The sequence below is a fragment of the Herpailurus yagouaroundi genome, unplaced genomic scaffold (assembly GCF_014898765.1).
Source record: "Herpailurus yagouaroundi ecotype Mexico unplaced genomic scaffold, PumYag 77, whole genome shotgun sequence".
Classification (NCBI taxonomy): Eukaryota; Metazoa; Chordata; class Mammalia; order Carnivora; family Felidae; genus Herpailurus; species Herpailurus yagouaroundi.
In genome coordinates, this window is record NW_024412388.1 from 97,217,556 (window position 1) to 97,231,919 (window position 14,364).

Sequence of the window (14,364 nt, forward strand, 5' to 3'; positions counted from 1 at the left end):
TTCAAACTAAACAGGTTTGACCAATCTTCTGTCTTTAAAAGAAGACCTTATTCACCCTTGAAACTCAATACATCTCACCTTCTGACATTTTTCCCACTGTCAAAATAATTTTTATATTTTCATTCGTGGTTTATAATCACACTGGCCTTACAGTATTTGGGACTAGAAATCTTGCTTTGTTAAAAGTGACAGAATACTTCATATTATTTCACCTCTGTGGAATTTCAAATTTCTTACCTATGTTTGTTCTTCCCCTTCCAGCATGAAAATTATCTTTCTTTATTTTCATTGAGTTATAATTCACATACCATAAAATTCACCTTTAAAAAAAAAAGTGTCTTAAAGAAGATAGAAAGAAAACCAGACCTTACCTGGTTTATCAGCAGACATTCTACTGTTTTCTAGAAGCCAAAGCCAAAGTAAGCAGGGAGGGCAATACTGAAAGCAGAATTAGATGTGGATTTATTCTTTATACAGTTTGGAGTGTTATGCTACCCAGGTCTAATTTAAGAGCCTTTTGTGCTCTAGGCATTTGTAGTATTCTTTGCAGTATCCTATATACATAGAGGAGATCCTGTGTAGTATCCTATATACATATTAAAATATATAATGACATGCAGGGCCACCTGGCTGGTTCAGTCGGTTAAACATCTGACTTCGGCTCAGGTCATGATCTCGCAGTTTGTGCGTTCGAGCCCCACATCGGGCTGTGTGCTCAGAGCCTGGAGCTGCTTCGGTTTCTGTGTCTCCATCTCTCTCTGCCCCTCTCCCACTGGGGGTCTGTCTGTCTGTCTGTCTCTCTCTCTCAAAAATAAACACTTAAAAAATTTAAATATATATATAATGACCTCCCAAATCAAATATCAAAATATGCTGTAAAATGTTGACAGAATTTTGTATAATTTTTCTTTTGAAATTTATTAAGCTATGAGCAAGTAACATTTAATGTACATTTGGTTATCATTTCTCAAAAACTGTTATATAATTTTGTGAACTTGTGCAGAATGAAGTAAAATTTACTTTCAAATACTTGTTAATATACAGTGTTATGTTAGTTTCAGGTGTGAATTTAATGAGTCAACACTTGCATGCAACACTCAGTGGTCATCACAACAAGTGCACTCCTTAATCCCCATCCCCTACTTCACTCATCTCCCTACCCACCCACCCCCTCTGCTAACCCTCATTTGTTCTCTATAGTTAAGAATCTGTTTCTTGGTTTATCTCTCTGTGTCTTTAATCTTCAAATACTTTTCAAATGTAATAAACTTCTTTTGAATATCAACTACATAAGCAATAAACTTCACATGTTGCATGTGTAGACATTTAACTGTTTTATTTATTTCCAAAAAAACTGTGCACAAACATAACTTTTGTTTTAGATGGTAGTTATTTTTTATTTCAATACTAATAAATAAACGTTAAAAAATTAAAAAAAAAAGGGGGGGGGCGCCTGGGTGGCTCAGTTGGTTGAGCATCCCACTTCGGCTCAGGTCATGATCTCACGGTTTGTGAGTTCAAGCCCGGCATCAGGCTTTGTGCTGATGACTCAGAGCCTGGAGGCTGCTTCAGATTCTGTGTCTCCCTCTCTCTCTGCCCCTCCCCTGCTCACACTCTGTCTCTCTCTGTCTTTCAATAATAAATAAACGTTAAAAAAATTTTTTTAGATGGTAGTTATTTTTTAAATTACATGGTAAACAAATCACTCAATCCAGGAAAGTATAAAGTAAAATCTTTTTTCATATCAGCAATTCCCTTTTTTTAGAGTCTACAAGTAGTGGCTGTTGAACGTATCTTGTATGTCCTCCCAGAAAATTTGCATACCTATCCCAGCATGAGATATATTTATAAACATACAAAAATAGTATTGCATTATAGATATTGTTATACACCATGCTATTTTCACTTGACAGTTACTATGGGAGTTTTTTCAGATGCATAGATTTATCTCATTGTTTTCAAATGTTGCATAACATTCCACAAGATGAACTATAATGTATTGAGCTAGTGCCTTATAAACATAACTTTTAAAAAATGTTTATTTTTTTAAGGGTAGTGGCATTGTGGGTGACTTTTTCTGCCTTTTATGTAGAACTGTATTAATGTTGCTATACTGATCATGAAATTAAAATTTTTTTAACTTACTGAAAAAAAAAAAAGACCCATCCTTTAGAGTGTGATTTGCAGTAGCAAATTGAGTAAGAGACTCTGGATGCCAGTCAAGACTGAGAAGGGACATTTGAATCCACCTATTCCAGAGTAGATAATGACCCCTAATTACATTCTCAATAGAGAACAAAACTGAATTATTGGAAGTTAAGAGCTGAAAATAAATGTGAGTGCAGATAATTTGTCACAGGAGTTTGGCAAAGAAGGGTAGAAACAGGACAGAACCTTTAGGGGCAGAGTTGGGCAAATCTTTTGTTCTGAATTGGAAAAACACAGACAAGAGAGGTATAAGCTCTGGGTCCTTGACTATTTCAATTGCAAGTCTAAGTCTGAAGAAGACCTGAGTAATAGTGGAAAGTTGATAGCAGGCAAAGAGAGCTTCTACCCCCCCCCCCCACCCCTCTTTTTTTGTTGTTGTTGTTTTACTTGGAAAAATGGAGAAGACTCTTTTTTTTTTTTTTTTAATTTTTTTTTTCAACGTTTATTTTATTTTTGGGACAGAGAGAGACAGAGCATGAACGGGGGAGGGGCAGCGAGAGAGGGAGACACAGAATCGGAAACAGGCTCCAGGCTCCGAGCCATCAGCCCAGAGCCCGACGCGGGGCTCGAACTCACGGACCGCGAGATCGTGACCTGGCTGAAGTCGGCCGCTTAACCGACTGCGCCACCCAGGCGCCCCGAGAAGACTCTTAATATAGAGAACAAACTGAGGGCTGCTGGAAGGGAGGTGGGGGGGTGGTGGAATAGGTTAAGTTGATGATGGATATTAAGGACAGCACTTGTGTTGAGCACTAGGTGTTATATGTAAGTGATGAATCCGTAAATTCTTCTCCTGAAGCTAACATTATACTATATGTTAACTAACTAGAATTTAAATTAAAAAATTGAAACTAAAAAAAAGGGGAGCAGAGGGTAAGGGTCTTCATAAATTATGCTCTTGGGAGGTCAGGGTCAGGGCACTGGAAAGAGGAGGAAGCTTTTGATTATACATTCCTCACATTTCACCCATAAGCAAAATCTCGTTTGTGTCCAGCTGGCTCTTCTAGAAAATGTGGGGCTGTTGGAAGAATGCATCACATTTAAAATCCTAAAATTAGATCTGCCTTAGTGAGGGCCCCTCAAGGCTTCCTCAGTTGAGTGTATGTTTTGAGGATGAGAATGGGGAGAACAAAATCATCAGAGAAAATAATTATTGGGTTGATGAACAGAAAGCCCATTAGGCAAAATTACTGAGTTTGACCATTTCCCTTTTCCTGTGTAGTTCTGGAGGTAATATCCCCATCTTTACTTTAAATTTTTCTTTTAAGTTTCATTTATTTATTTTGAGAGAGAGAGAGAGAGAGAGAGAGAGCGCACATGAGCAGGGGAGGGGCAGAGAGAGAGAGAATCCCAAGCTGCACTGGCAGTGCAGAGCCCAATGTGGGGCTTGAACTGTGAGATCATGACCTGAGCCAAAGTCTCAGGTCACCGACTGAGCCACCCAGGCGCCCCTCCCCATCTATGCTTCAGTGCAAAGTGGGTGATGGGTATTAAGGACACTCAGGGGGGCGAATTTCCTACTAGTTTGAAGGGGAAAGTGATACCCGGCTGATGGAGATATATTTCAGACAAGGCATCGGATCTTTCCACACTTATCATCACACCATATGAACAGTTTTCTCTTGTACTACCTAGAACCTTCTGTGTTTAGGCTGAATCAAGGTCTCTGGAGACCCTGTGGTGGTCAAGCTGGCTTGGGGGAATCAGAGGTGGGAGGATGACTTTTCTATCTATTATTATTCTGCATCTTTTGAAAATTGTATTGTGAACGTGTATCATTTCATTTGAAAAGCTTAAGTTGTTTTAAAGACTTGATTGAGACTGAGAAGGAAAACTGAAGTCTCTGTTGTCTGGTCAGTAAAGCCTCCTGGATTTACTGTAGTAAATCTGTACTTGGATTTACAAGTAGTTTCATAACCTACTTGTTCATCTGATTCACGACTTTGTCGTGTGATCTTTTAGTTTAAGAACCTCTTCCTGAGAACCACACCCCCAACCTGGGTTATCTAATAGAATCTAAACAGGTCAATTTCTGTGTGACATCTCATTTCTTCCACCCCACTTTTTGTTTGCCATCAGCAAACAAAACATCTTTTTAAGCACAGACGATCTACCTCAAGTTTGAGATCAGGATTACAGGCAGGTGCCAGCCTTGCTATTTACTAGCTATGTGACCTTCTGCAGGGCACAGAAAATGCTTTGGGATTCGGTTTCCTCGTGTGGGGCTGTGAAAGGTGCACCCACTAGATCAGGGGTCGGAGTGGGTGGGTTCAACTTCTGGGTCTGCCACTTGGTTGCTGTGTGACCTCAGATATGCTGCCTGGCCTGTGAGCTTTGGTTTCTATGAAATGGGTGCAACTCTTATTTTTGGGAGTAAGGGAGGTTGTGAAAGAGATCAGAGATACGAGGTGGCTGACAAGCGGCTGCCGTCTGAGACACAGGGGCTCTCGAGACATATTAGCATCTTTTTCTTCCTCTTCACTTCCTTCTGTTTCTGTTGCTGTTGTTGTTTCCTTGTTTGTTTTGCTTTGTAAAACCGGCCTGTTATCCAGATCCCCAGCCTCTCATCGTGTTTTATAAACTGCAAAGCAGAAAGCAGAATATGTGGTTGTTTTGGCACCAGGCAGACAGAAACGGGGCCCCAGGCTGTGAATTTCTCTGACCTTTCTAAACTGTGCTTGAATTCCAGAGGAGAGCTCTGTTTTTCTAGGTGGAAGTTAGGTAAACTTTTCTGGGAGCTTGCCCCAGGCAACAAGCTGGGGGCTGGGGACTACCTTCCTGAAGTCCTTCCCATGATTAGCAGAAGAGACTCAGCATGGTGGGGCCACCTGGGTGCTGGCTCACTGCCTCCAGGTGAGAAGCTGCTCAGGCTTTCGAATTTTCTTTCTCTTTCTTTCTTTCTTTCTTTCTTTCTTTCTTTCTTTCTTGCTCTCTCTCTCTCTCTTTCTTTCTTTCTTTCTTTCTTTCTTTCTTTCTTTCTTTCTTTCTTTCTAATTTTTTTTTAAGTTTATTTGTTTTTGAGAGACAGAGACAGAGACAGAGAGACAGAGTGTGAGCAGCGGAGGGGCACAGAGACAGGGAGGCACAGAATCTGAAACAGGCTCCAGGCTCTGAGCTGTCAGCAAAGAGTCTGATGTGGGGCTCAAACTTACTTACGAACTGGGAGGTCATGACCTACCCCGAAATAACCGACTGAGCCACCCAGGCACCCCTGAAGCGCTTTTTTTTAATGAGAGTAATCTTTACACCCAACTCAAAGTCTCAAACTCACGACCCCAAGATCAAGAGTCACATGCTCTACTCACTGAGCCAGCCAGATGCCCCTAATAGTGCATTATTAAAAACCTATTCACATACAGAAGACAGATAAGGATGATGATGTTAATAATGCTAATAATAGTAATAATAAACCACACCTGCTGTTCACTATGTATACTGTGCTCTGGGGGAAGTCAGAATGCCTTCAGCCCAGTACTTGATTATTAAAGATGTTATTGCAGGGGCTCCTAGGTGGCTCAGTCGGTTAAGTGTCTGACTTTTGATTCCAGCTCAGGTCATGATCTCACAGTTTGTGAGATCAGGCCCCATGTTGGCCCCATGTTAGGCTCTGCGCTGACAGCACAGAACCTGCTTGGGATTCTCTCTCTTTCTCTTTCTCTCTCTGGATCTTTCCCCCTTATTCACTACCTCGCTCTCTCTCTCTCAAAATAAATAAAGTTAAAAAAAAAAAGATGTTATTGCATTTGTATCTCCTCTGAGATTTTACTCCTACAAGCTCATCTAGGTAGGTATAAAATAAAAGTTCTAAGCCAGACACACTAAGAGAAGGGAAGAGAGAGGACAGTTATTCTAAAAATTGGCAATTTTGTCATTTTAACTAGTTTGGACATGAGCCAGGGGTACAAGTGGAAGTTCAGAAAAGTCATTAAGACGCTTGGCTCTGCCACTTAGTGGATTTGTAGTCTTTATTAAATAAGCAACTCTCCCTGGGTCTCAATTTCCCTGTCTCAAGGTGAGGAAAATCGGTGAAATCATATCTAACACTTCCTAGCTCTAAGTTTCCTAGGCCAGAGGCTTACACGCTGAAATTCTTTGAAATTCTTCTGTGTCAACTCTGTCCTCTTCTGTGGACAAAGAGGGAGGAGAGAAGCCTTCCCAGTTCTGATAGAGCAGCTAACACATGCCAGGCATTGCGTGAGGGATCTTGTGTACATTAATGTATACATTAACTCGTGGGACAGCAGAGCTGTCTTAATTTGACTAGCGATCTTAAGAAGGGGGTGGGCACACACACGAGTGGTATCATGAGGTTCTCTTATTTATGTATTATTAAGAACACAAGGAAATAGGTAATCGACAGAAATGGATAGATGGAAGTATCTGTGCATATAAAATCACTCTAAATGGTTTATACAGACATAAATTACATATATATGTGTGGCACATAATTGAAATTTTACATTAGGAATGTAAAATTAAAGAAAAGAAAGAGTTGTTATCCTGGACACTGGAAGTAAGAACATCGCAGTTAACCTACCAAATAGATACTTTACTTTGGGGGGAATTGAGAGCTCATAATATGCTTAAACAAAGTATAAATCACAGGTGGGCTATTTCTCAATCCATTATTTCCTTTCTTCCCTGGCTAAAAAAAAATTACGCATGCAATTCACTAAATCATTCTCATTGTGAAAGAGTCCAGCCATACAGAGCCAAGAGCCCTGGGGCGTTCCCGCTGCCCTCCTCCCAGCCCCAGCTGCGCTGACCTCTCACCAGAGGTAACCACAATGATCATTTTGGTGTGTGTTCTGCCCACTTTCAAATGACAGTTTCATTATTGCTATCCTTAAGTTGTTGCCTTAAGGAAAAAGAGCCTGGAAAGAATAAGGGGAAAGTGGGATTCAGTAACCTACAAAATATTTTAGGCAGGACACTTTGCAAAATGCAGCGGGCAAAAGTGGAAGAGGAGCCGTGTGTGGTTTCCAGGGCAGGGCTTCGGGCCACGTCCACCTTGGTAAATACCGCTGGTTGGCTCTGGCTCTGGCCTGCCTGCTAGACAGCCAAACACAGGAAACCTGACAAATCCTCACATCCTTCACTTCTTTATTTTTATTCTTTATACTCATCAGTCTCCTGTACCCCGATAACGGCTGGGCATGGCAGTTTCTCTTACACACAGTAGCAAGGACCTACTTTCTCTCCTTCTCTTTCCTTGCTGAAGCACAATGTCAAGGGCATGTCTAGGCCAGGTCAGAGAATGTTACATCAGAGATACTGCTGCTATATTTACCCCCACTTGTCTTTCAAGCAAAGCAATTTGTATGATGAGAAACATTAGAGACGGGCTGTCCTGGGTTATCTTCAGGGAAGGAAAACATTGAATTTTAAAGCCGTGTATGATTTTATGTTGCAGTACATTTCTCCATTTCTCGGGGAGCAAAATTTCTTTTCCTCTTTCTTTTTGCCTTTTTAAAATTCTCTTTGAGGACGGAGTTAAAGAGACATTACTTCACCCCAGGCCTAGAGACCGACAGTTGCTAGTCACGGTTTAATCCATTCCAGGCTGTCACCGTAGCCTTGAGACAAGAGAGACTAAACAGAATGACAAGCAAAATCATCACTGGGTTTGCTTTGCTATGGACGTTTCCATATTGGCCTCTGTAGCCCTCACACCCCCAACCCCCTCTGGACCAATTATTTTTATTCTCCAGGCCTCAGTTTCCTGCTCAGTAAAATAGGAAGAATCAATTCTGTTTCCCTTGGAAGAGCGTTGTTAGAAGAATAAATATGAAGAGGGTCTTGAGGGGGAAGGAAGGTTTATTCAGCTCTGATCCAATTCAGCAATCCCTTCTTGAGTACATATTAAGTGTCAGCAGAGGGGACCATCCAGTCAGACATCTCACCTACGCTTAAGCAGTCAACAATATGATAACTGGTAGAAAACAAGATTTACAGAGAACCTTCCATCCCCCAAGTTTCAGAGGAGGGAGTGCTGGGGGAATTGGGAGAGGATTAGAGGAAGCTTCTAAGGGAGGAGTGGCGTTTGAGATAGGAGAGAACCAGAGGACATTCCTGAGAGAGAATAAAGAATAAAAGGAAGGGAGAGCCTGGGTGGCTCCGTCCGTGGAGCATGGGACTCTTGATCTAGGGGTTGAAAGTCTTAGCCCCATGTTGGGTATAGACATTACTGAAAAATAAAGGTCTTTAAAGAGGAGGAGGAGGAAGAGGAAGAGGAGGAGGAGGAGGAGGAGGAGGAGGAGGAGGAGGAGGAGGAAGAAGAAAGGTGCAGAGGAGCCAGAGCTCAGGATGAGCTCAGGGGACAATGAGTACCACAGTCTGGCACATGACAGGGAGCACGGGTGATAAGATGGGTTCACACTGGAGAGGCTACAAAGTCTGTGCTTAATTCCGCAGGTGTCACCAGCATTTAGGTGAAGAGTGACATGATTGACCTAGTACTTTAGGGCGATTACTATAGCAGCTGGTGGGGCGGGGCGGCGGCGGTGGGGGAAGGGCAGCTTGGAGGGATAAAAAAGGAGCTTCAGTGAGGTGAGGGCACAGCACTGCAAAGCTTTCCTTGACCAGTTACCCACCGTGAACCTCTGAGTCCACTGCTGTTAAAGGAAGGATTTCCCTCCTAGCACTTACACATTCAACATTTATCCTTACCTGAGTCTGGTTTTGGTGGGTTTCTCTCTTTTCCAAGCGTGACTCCTAGCTCCTCATCAGACAGTGAGCTTCCTGTAAACAGGACCTTTGTTTGTCCTTCACCCTCCTCTTTGTGCCAAGGCCCTCTACGCCATAGCCAGCTGTAGTCATCACTTAGGGCGAAAAGATTGCTGCTTAGCCTTCGGACCCAGACTACACTTTCCTTCTGCTTTTGTTCCAAGAGTTTTCCAACATCAGCCAAAATATCCAGTGAGCTCAGGGCTTGCAAAGGAAATAGTCAGTAGGCAGATGGGGGAGGAGGAGATGTCCTGTGGCATAACAGAAGACCAATTTGGGTTATAGTCCTTTGAAAAAAATGTAAGGCAGCATTTCTTAACGGTTATTATAGTGAGAGGCATCTTGCACTTCAAACGCGTTATGGCATTGCATCCAGTTGGCAATCCGATGAGATGGTTACTGTTATTTTACAGATGAGAAAACTGATGTACAAAGTTCAATAATTTGGTCAATAACTCCTAACAAGTGACAGAGTCAGGATTTGAACAGTGTCTCTCTGCTGTCAAAGTCCATTACCTTAACCACTGTGGTCTATTGCTTCTTTTGCATTATGGACCTAGATATCCAGGTCAACGTATCTTCAGCCTTTCAACACATACCCTTCTTCTCCAGCACAATGGCAGTGTTGCTTGAATGTTTTACTAAAGAGTTGATCCATTCGGATTAAGACTTTGTTAGTGGAGATTAAGTTGCAAAGCCCTAACCTTTCACCACTCTACAGCTTTCAGGGGGGATCTCAGTGCTTCAAAAGATTTCAACCTGCCAGACAAATATCCTTTATTGATTAATTCAATTTCCCAACTCAGGCCTACTACACTGAGTTGATGGGACACCAGAAAAAACAAAGGAATCTGAGTAGCCTAAAAAGAATTGACAATTTCTCTTTAGACTCCTTTGAAATGGAGACAACAGCTCTCAGACTCCTTTTGGAGCCTCCAAGGTAGTAGTGTGGGGGCAGGGGTGGGGGATTGGGTTGGGGGAGGTAGTAAAAGTCCTGGACCCCTGTTGGAAAATGCCACTCTGACCTTTTATGGTAGAATGCATTCTAGAGAGCTCTGTTTGATGGTAAGAGAAGAGAGCAGGACACCTAAGTAATGAGGGAGAGGAGGGAGGGTGAGAGAGACAGAAGGTGAGACAGAGAGGGTCAGAAAGCCCCGTTCCGGTTATTCTCCTGCCTTAAGATAATGCTTCTAGCTTTTAGCTAGTTAGCTAAATTAGAGCCTGCTTTGGTTCAGTTGGGAAGGCAGTATTAGGACAAAAAGATCTTGGATTGTAAAGAGAGGCACATTTGGACTTCAATTATTGCTTTTTCTCACTACCTTGCCTAACTTCTGAATCTCATGGAACAAAACAGTTACTTTTTAGGATGGTTATATATGAGATAGGATATATATATATTTTTAAATCCTGGTATTAACAGGCATTGAATAAAGGTCACTTAGTGAAAGTCTTGAGAACCACCATTTGGTACTGATCTAAGAGGTTTCAGAATCAGACAACTTGCATAATTCAGGCTTTCTTATGAATTTCAAGCCGTCATCACTAAGAAGTAATGGTTGAAATAAACTAGAAAGACCTCAGACATTTTTAGTAGATGATAGTGGTCAGCCAAACAGAAGAGCAAGACCTTAACAGATTTGCTGATCCTCAGGAAGACAATATGTTGAAGAAGCCACAAAATTGTCAGAATTTTTCATTGAGCTTTTCTAACACCGTCTGGATCAGTTTTAGACTGATACTTGATTATTTTCGACATGAAGATCACCTAGGACATACTAAGTGGCGTTGTTTCAAGTTAGATCTTGAGACATGATTTTTGTTTATTCCTGTATGTAGAGTCCTCATTCCAACATCTGCTGGGCTGGAGGCTTGATATTTCAAGTGTCTAGTTTTACTCCCTAGCTTCTTCCTGACTTTCCTGTTTTGTTTTATTTTGTTGCCTGAGGCCAGATGCTGAACCTTAGCTGGCAGGCAGAGTCCTATCTAAACAAATGGCCCTATCTCACAATCTCTCCAGGGAATGCAGGGAGGAAGGGGAGTGGGGAGGCTGTCTCTCTAGCACTACTATAAGTGCCTCTTAAGCAAGGCTATGAATGGGGAGTAGGGAGGGGGTTGGTTTGTTTTTTTTAAGCATCCCCAAGTAGTGACAACATTTGCATATTCAGTGGATATTCTTAACGGAATTCTGAATTCAAATAAATTTTTTGGGGGTTAATGTTTATTTGTTTTTGAGAGAGAGAGAGAGAGAGAGAGAGAGAGAGAGGAAGAACATGACAAGGAAGGGGCAAAGAGAGAGGGAGACACAGAATCTGAAGAAGTCTCCAGGCTCTGCGCTGTCAGCACAGAGCCCGATGTGGGGCTTGAACTCACGAACTGTGAGATCATGACCTGAGCCAAAGTCGGACACTCAACTGACTGAACAGTCCAGGTGCCCCTGAATTCAAATAATTTCAAAAAGTGTAACAAAATAAAATTCAAAGAATGAGCAGGGTAGGTGTGTGCTATCTCTCTTCCCCGCCCCATGAGAGCTCTGTCCCTTCAGAAACTGGTTTGGGCAGGTAGGGCTCGATGGATACCTTTCTCTCTCCAGTCCAGCTGTATTCAGAGACAGGAGTTGAAAATCAGTGTATATTTAGCAGATTTCCCCCAAGTTAGGAGCGCTACACATCAATGTTATGAAACGCCAAGACCGTCCCCTGGTCCAGCAGGATTTCTGCCGGAGACCTCCTTCCCTATGTCTTCACCTGGTTGCAGTCAACTCAGCCATCCCCTTCTCAGGGCAGGCCTTTCTAGTCACTTCTTTCTTCATCAGTCTGGGTTAAATACAGGCTTAAACTTCCTTCTCATAAAGCCTTAACCTCTGTGTGGCATTATTATGGACTGCTTACAAGTTTATTGCTTTGCCAGAGTGTGTTTCCCAAGAGAATTTTTTTCACCCTGTCTATAGAAAGTAGCACAAGACCTGGTAAATAATAGGTATATAATATTGGTTTGCTCATGGAAAGGGGGAAGGAAGGGAGGAGGGGGGAGGGATGGAGGAAGGGAGGAAGGAAGGTCAAGGAAATCCCATCCATCCCCCTCTTCACTCCCCTAACCCACTTCTCCCCCAGTCCCCACTACCTGCCCAGCTCTGTCAGATGAGAGGACCAGTCTACCCAGCTACTAGCAGGGAGCAGTGGTAGAGGTCTTTGAGCATTAAAAAAAAAAAAAAAAAATTAAAAAAAAAAAAGCAAATGCATTTTGGGTTCCTAATTCACCCAAGTTTCTCCATTTGCTAGGTCTCAGTGTTCTGGCATCAAATAACTGAGCATGGCAGAGAGCCCACACAAAAATAGGCAAGATGTTTATGCACCAACATAGCATTTAAAACAAAAAAACATTTTTTTTTAAGTAGGCTCCACACCCAGCATGGAACTCAATGCAGGGCTTGAACTCATGACCCTGAGATCAAGACCTGAGCCGAGATCAAGAGTCCGATGCTCAACCCCCTGAGCCACCCAGGTGCCCCCAAGATAGCATATTTTTAAAATTATCCCTTTCCAATCAAAGGTGTTGTTCTGAGTGGAATCTAACTCCTTGCAGGAAAAGTTGGGAGTGCTAGCCCTGGTTTTGACGCTGGTGGTGTGACCTGGGCCTTTCCTTTTGTTTTAATTTGCTCATCTGTAAAATGAGTCTGGGTTTAAGAATGAATTGTGAGCCATCAATAGCCTGTGTTAATTTAGCCAGTGACACCTGGCATTTTAACATTGAAACCATTGAATAGTTGTGGTAAAGCAAGGGCTGTTTCCTGAAACTTGGTTTGGTTGTACTCTATGTGCACAGGTAGTAGGTCAGGATATAAAATGCACTTCTTACCGTGTTGCCACGGTCCAAATGTTCAAAGAATTGGGTTGGATGGCAAATGAGGCCCTTCCAACGTTAACGTGTGTGAATGTGGCAGGACTGCGGCGAAGTCACCTAAAACACAAGGGAAAGAGGGACTGGCAAGAGTGAAAGAGAGATCAGTTGGAATAGCGGGGAACCATTGGCCAACTGTAGAACAGGATGAGCTGACAGAAGAGCACCGGAAAGGTACAAAATAGAAATCCTTCAGGGAAGTGTGAGTTTGTCTCTTCCCCACCTTCCTTCCCGACCTTAAATCTCTGACCTGTCTGTTGCCTTTATTTCTGTTAGCTGGGAAGAACATTGGCACAGCTTTTTATGAGCCGTTCCCTCCAGCCCCACCCTTAGTCTTCTCCTCTGGTTATAGATAATTCCTCTCTGCCCCTCCCCCTGACCCCATCCCAGTGCGCCCACAAACGTGCACAGGCGCTGGGCCTAATTTGCTGGGTGTCTTGCTCTGGCCTCTTTCTGTTCATCTTTGGTGGTCTTGCCACACGTACCCTACACACTCCTGGAGCCAAGAAGCGTGTGTTGGAATGTGGGGTCTAGAAGGCATGGTTAAAGGGGTGGAATGTTTCTCTTGGAGGAATCTTCCCAAGGAGGCAGATCAGTATAAATTAAAAACATATAGGGGCGCCTGGGTGGCTCAGTCGGTTAAGCGTCCAACTTCAGCCAGGTCACGATCTCGCGGTCCGTGATTTCGAGCCCCGCGTCGGGCTCTGGGCTGATGGCTCAGAGCCTGGAGCCTGTTTCGGATTCTGTGTCTCCCTCTCTCTCTGCCCCTCCCCCCCCCCGCCGCCCGCTCATGCTCTCTCTCTCTCTCTCTCAAGAATAAATAAACATTTAAAAAAAATTCTGTTTTCATTCCAAATATTTTGTCAATTTACATGAAAAAAAGGTATAGGACTTTATGATTATTATCAGTTTTAGTCAAAGGAGATCATGAGCTTTAAAATTTGGAGAATGGAGGCTCAACAGAGTCAGCAGCAGTAGCAACAGTACCTCCACCAACTCTAGTCACCTGTCTTGGTTTCAAGGTGGCCTGGCGGGCCAGCACAGAGAACACAGGTGGAAATGCTTTTTTGGAACCCTGCTGCAGGGTGACTGATGAGAAAGGTTTGGGCCTCAAAGCTGGGACAATCTGATTTCTTTCTTTCTTTCTTTTTTTTTTGAGAGATCTTTTTTACAGGTGTATTTATTTTGAGAGAGAGAGAGAAAACAGAGCATATGAGGAAGGGAAGGGCAGAGAGAGAGAGAGGAGAGAGAGAGAGAGAGAGAGAGAGAGAGAGAGAGAGAGAATTCCAAGCAGGCTGCACACTGTCAGTGCAGAGTCTGATGTGTGGCTCTAATTCACAAACCATGAGATCATGACCTGAGATAAAACCAAGAGTTGGAGGCTTAACCAACACCCAGGGGCCCCAGGGACAATCTGATTTCTAAAGTCCCTTTTAGTTATCAGATTCTTAAAATCTAAGATTTGTATGATTTAATGAACAAATGAGAAGTGATAGAAGATTTTAGCAGTTAACTACTCTTCTGTTATGGGGG